The sequence below is a fragment of the Salminus brasiliensis genome, chromosome 12 (genome assembly GCF_030463535.1).
Source record: "Salminus brasiliensis chromosome 12, fSalBra1.hap2, whole genome shotgun sequence".
Lineage (NCBI taxonomy): Eukaryota > Metazoa > Chordata > Actinopteri > Characiformes > Bryconidae > Salminus > Salminus brasiliensis.
The window spans coordinates 1,214,973-1,221,145 of NC_132889.1; positions in this window are offsets into that span (position 1 = coordinate 1,214,973).

Sequence of the window (6,173 nt, forward strand, 5' to 3'; positions counted from 1 at the left end):
CGAAGCCTCACCAACCAAAACCAACCATGAGTTCAAAACCCATCCATTGCTAAGACAGATAACCTGGGTCATGAAATATGGGACATATTTTGGTTTGTTTTACCATAAAAAACACAGCTAAAGAATTGTCAACTCCGAAGTCTTTAGCGAACTGCTTTTTGGAAATGTTCGGAAATAGTGTCGAATTATGGGAAAGTTTAACTGGACAGGGGTTGACTTGGGTCTTCCGTGATTCCCAGCTCCAAGATCTGAGGTAGCTAAACAGGATGCAGCATCAGCCAACCTGGGTCTCAAACACACAACCTTGTGATCAATAACCAACACTCTACCCACTAGACCCCCATTTCAGGTTTAGCACTAAAAACTGAAAAATCTTAAATTTTTGATCTTTAATAGACTGTCCAGGCTGGTAATCCCAGCTCTGGACCTATCGCGACCTTGTCCAGGGAAAAAGCTGAATGAAAAATATGAAAAATATGCCTACAAAAACTTCGGTGGGCTTGTTAAGGGTTTTCACTTACACTGTCAACAGTGTAGCATGGCCTTAACAGTTTACAGAACATGAGCACATGTATTTGTTCTTACAACAGGACTTTGAAGGCTCATCATTGGGTTCAGTAATAAAAACATGCTTATTATTGGAGCTTGCTAACGTGCTAATAAATCCAGTGCCAATATTTATGCAGCTTGAACAAAGCAGGACGAGTAATCAGTGAGGTGCTTTCTCAGTGCCGCCTTGCAGGAAGGGTCCAAACAAATGAGGGGCATGAACTGTGTTCCCTGGAAAGATGGTGGTGGAGCTCCATTCAATTCTTTTGGGAAGAGTTCGGGAGTTGGGCGAAGATAAGGTGGCAATGTTCCTCCAGAATCTAGTAAAAAGAGTTACAGGATGGTTACTCCAACAACAGCTCTTTTGAATAGCCTTGATTTCAGAAGAAACACTGCATGAGCAGGTGTCCCAATACTTCTGACCATACGGTGTGCATCTAAACCAAGCTTATCCATTAAAAGCCAGCTTGCTAGCATGCTAAAAAAGATCCAGTGCCCCTGTTTATGCAGCTTGTGCAGTGTTTCACAGTGCCGCCCTTGCTGGAAGGGTCCAAACGAACCAGGGCATGCCAACGCATACATGAGCGCACCCCTGGAATGCTGGAATGCTGCCGCCCTCAAACCTCGACTGGAGAAGCTTTGCAATATCTGCTGTCCAGAGAAGATCTGATCAAAGTCGAAGTGCTAGTTTTTCAGAGTTTGTCTGTATCTCGTATCTCGTCATGGATTGGGTTCGACTCCTTTGCTTGTGCGTCGTCTGTCCCTGCATTTGCAGCACAGAGCTTCAGCAGAGCTTGCAGACCATTGAGGACCTGAAAAGCACTGGATTCGGACAGAAGTTCCCTCACCATGGCCTTCTGCTTCTACACTGGCTGGCCAGCCATGTGACCATTGATCCAGACGACGGCTTCTTGCTTCTCGGATTCAACCCTGCTCGTGCGGACTACGGCTTTCAGCGCTATGAAACCCCTCTGTCCATCTTTCCTGAAGCCAACGAGATGAGAAGAGCTCTTCCATGCCTGAGCGAATCCATGGACAGGGCCTATTACTCTGTGGGCAGTTTGGGCTCAGTGGGCGCTCGTACAAAGCTGCCACCTTATGTCACTCAAGACTTTTACAACTTCCCAGAGGACCCGAAAAGAGACCTGGACCGAATCGTGGTTCGAGTGCAAAGGAGCAGTCCAGCAAGAGCCGACAAGGTCTTCATTACTCAAGAAGCGAGAGGGGAACAGGAGAAGATCTATGACCCAGAGCGAACCTTTGAGATTAGCCGTCAACTCCTAAAGCAGGTTCAAGCTCTCGGGAGAAATCTCGACCCTGAAGGTGAGTTTGACGATTCCGCTTCGGATACGGCAAAGTTGCAACCAGGTGATCCGAGACTTGCCCTCACCGAGGAAGACCTCTCGCACCACAACAAGAAAGCAGGACGTCTCAAGACCATTTTTGGGAAAGCGGATGTGAGATGGTTTCTGACTCTGGCGGGATACGATGTTGATGCCAGGTTTGATGTTCACCACAAGATCTGGGCCTGCTCAGGTGGGGACATCTGGAAGCGCTCTGTGGATGGTCTTCCGACATTGTGCGACGGCCACAGCCCAGTAAAGCTGGAGGTAAGATCTTCCCCAAACGGCTATGCAAGACTCGTCTGGAAGGGACTTCCCAAGAACATAGTGAGGATGAACCCTGAATTGTGCATTTTGAGAAGCGACTCATCGCTGGATTTCACTGCTTTAAGGTCTCTTGAAGGCCAAACGTCAGGGATTGCAGACACTTGGGTAGCAGTAGACCATGGGCTTCAGCCGCAACTGGTCGTTTACAAGTTCGTCAACGAACCAGGCCTTCTTGGGATCCGTTACTCAGTGATTTGGAGAGGACCCCAGTTCGACAGTTCTAACAGAGCCATTCCCGCTGACGTCAGCGGTTACAACGCCAGCCTACAGCTCTACACCGAAGGTGGCTACGCTTGCGCCCGGCTCTACATAAAGAAGTCCTTCACAGACTGGAAGGAGGAGTTCTCTCACTCGTGGGTGGGCTTCTACGCTGGTGGACAGAAGGCTGATGGCGACTATAGGTATTACGAGTGGGTCTCCAACTTCCTGGAGGTGGCAGATGAAGGTGACGGCAAAGAATACCTGGTCTACAAACACAGATCTACTGTGAGCATTGGTCCAGGAGCTCAGGCTCGCTTCCTGTATTCAGACAATTCCTTCAGCTCTCGTTTCCTTGCTCTTTTCAAACAGTCCTCGGTGGTGAAAGCTCGTACCGTGCCTTGGGAGGGAGAAGACGGAGAGCTCTAAAATAACATCACAATTAATTAATTAATCAATATTCATGATATGCACTATATGGACAAAAGTATTGGGACACCTGCTAATTCATAGTTTTTTCTGCCTTCAACTGTTGGAGTCTGTCTCTACTGTCCAGGGAATAGGTGAGGATCCCAACCCCCCCAACTCAACACAGTTCTTCCACTGCTCCACAGCTCCTCAATGCTGGGGGGCTTTATACCCCTCTACTAGTCCATGCCTGGCATTATTAGGCAGCACGGAGCCAATAGAGTCATGATGTTGATCTGCTCCAGAGAGTCCTATTCTATTGGCAGTACTTCTTCTCTACAGGGACTAGACAAGCTGTAGGGGTGTCCACAAACATTTGGACATATAGTGTGCTATATCATGATGTGCTTAGTCAGTGTGGCTCAGTAGGTGATGTGGTTTTGGCTCATGGTTCAACTCTGGAGAGTCCAACAGCAAGTTTTCACAAACGTCCTTGAGCAAGAACTTCCTGGGCTGCTGAAACATGGTTCTCTCTCTCTCTCTCTCTCTCTCTTAATTCTTAATCTTAATCCAGTACAAAAGATAGAAGAGATTGTAGAGTTCAGAAGGGCTTCACTGCAAATGTTTTGTATATTAATAATTCCAATAAAACTTTCCATAATGTCAACTACATCCTACCCAGGGCTTTGTCCTTTGATCTCTTTGAGTAAAGGCCTTTGAAGTGTCCTATTGTAGTTGCCGTCATGCTCATATTACAAATTCATAACAGCATTATTGAAAATCACCATCATTCAGGAGTCTTTGCTGCTACATACAAGCTAATCTTAAATCGCAAGGCCAACAGCCTCGCCAAAATAGCCGGTTCAGACCAGCAAACTCCGCCCAGCCCGGTAATAAACGAGGCAGACTCGTTATGTAACAAGAGCTCAGAGCAGGAGTGTTGGCCTGTTTACATTTACATTTATGGCATTTAGCTGACACTCTTATCCAAAGCGACTTACAAGGTTACTGGTATTACAGAGGAGGGCCAATGTAGTGTTAGGAGTCTGGCCCAAGGACTCTTATTGGTGTAGTGCAGCATAGTCACCCAGACCGGGAATTGAACCCCAGTCTCCCACATGGTGAGACTCACTGGCAGGTAGTGGTGTTATCTGTTGGGCACACCAACCACCAACCACTGTTTGTAGCATGGATGCAGCATCATTAAATTTTGACTCCTTAATGACCTCACGATTCAAAGGATCCAGAGACATGTGGGGAAATGTACACTAAATTGACAAAAGTATTGGGACACCTGCTCATTCAGTGTTTCTTCTGAAATCAAGGCTATTACAAGAGCTGATCCTGCTTCTGTTGGAGTAACTGTCTCTACTGTCCAGAGAAGAAGACTTTCTACTAGATTCTGGAGGAGGAGCATTGCTGTTGTAAGGATTTGATTGCATTCAGTGACAAGAGCAGCATTAGTGAGGTCAGGATATTGGATGATTGATCATCCCCAACTCCCCAACTCATCCCAAAAGTACTGGATGGAGCACCACACATCCTATAGAACTTCTCAACAAAGGTTCTTTAAAGCAGTGGTTCCCAACCCTGGTCCTGAAAGGTCTCTTAACAGTTCTCGGCTTCTGGATCTTGGAGCTTCTCTATTTGAGCTCTTAGTGACTTCTCCTCTTGAGTTTGGTTCCTCTCAGTGGTTCATCCTCATATTCTTAGGAACTGCTAACCCTGTAGAACCTGGAGAACCCCCAGCTCTCAGCACACCTGATCTAGCTAATCGAATAATTAACAAGCCCTTCTTGAGTTGAAGGGCAGGTTCTTCAAGGTTCTTCAAGACCATGTGAGTGCAAAGGACATGGTTATAGGTTAAATATGTCCATTTAATGGACATAACGTTCTACACCAATTAACACCAGATTTACTATAACTGCATGTCCAAGCCAAGAACTGATAAGGAACCATTCGTTCTTACGAGTGTACTGTATGTGTGTGTGTGTGTGTTAGCATGTGTGTGTTTCAGGGAGAGCTGTGTGAGAATGAGGAACTGAAAGAACAACATGATGTTTCCACATTCAGATAAAGACACAAGTGAGCAGTGCTATCGGTTCCTGTGTGAGCGGAAGTGCTCTGGTGGGCTTGTTTGGTTTAGAGAGACAGCCTTCAAATCCCAAACCGAACAAACTGTCCGGGGAAAAGATTCCAGCCGCCCGGCGCAGAACCTGCTATCCAAACCACAACAAAACCAGGACAAACAGACGCAGCTTCTGTGCTGGAGACTCACCATCTGCCCGAGGCCGGACGGTGAAGGGCCTTCCGGAGCATAGCTGTTTAAATAAAGCCTGCAACGTTCCAGGCAAATATTTACGCATTAAAACAAAGGTGACGTTTCTCTACCCAGTGCTGTCTAGAACCTGCTTTTACTTTTGGGTTCCGCGCCTGCTCTTAGTTTTATTTCTGAATGATCTTTTAGATTTGTTCAGTCGCAGTTCAGTTCAGGTCAGTCAGTGGTCAATTGTAAGGCAATGACCCAAAGAACCAGGTCTGAAAAGGTGAAGCTATGCATGAGATTGAAGAAACACCATGGAGAGAAACTAAGTCCTAAAGGGAGAAGAACAAGAAGAATTGAAAGCCTCCTAAAAGCACGAGGAAGAACATGAGGAAGGAGCCAAGACTCAAATTAAGAGACTCCATAAGAGCATGGGAAAGACCAACTGAGAAGAACCAATGTACAAATAAAAAGGAGAGCCCCTAAAGCAAGAGAAAGGAACCAAGTCTCAAAAAGAAAGAAGAACCACTAAGAGGAACCAAGACTCAAGAGGAGAAGCTTCATAAAACCACAAGGTAGAACCATGGAGGGGAACCAAGACTCAAAAGGAGAAGCTCCAGAAGCTCCATGGAACCTAGAATCACTGAGAGGAACCAGGACTTAAAAAGAGAATTTCTCTAAGAGCTTGAAGGAAAAGCAACTGAGAAAAAAAAAGCTCCCTAAAAGCATGAGGAAGAACCATGGAAAGGAACCAAGACTCAAAAGGAGCAGTTCCCGTAGAGCAGAAGAACCTAGACTCAAATTAAGAGAATCCATAAGAGCATGAGAAAGACCCACTGAGAAGAACCAAGGTTCAACTAGAGAAGCTCAGAACATGAAGATCCACTGAGAGGAACCAAGGTTCAACTAGAGAAGCTCAGAACATGAAGATCCACTGAGAGGAACCAAGGTTCAACTAGAGAAGCTCAGAACATGAAGATCCACTGAGAGGAACCAAGGTTCAACTAGAGAAGCTCAGAGTATGAAGACCCACTGAGAGGAACCAAGACTGAAAAGGAGAAAGGAGAGTGTGACACCAGCCTATA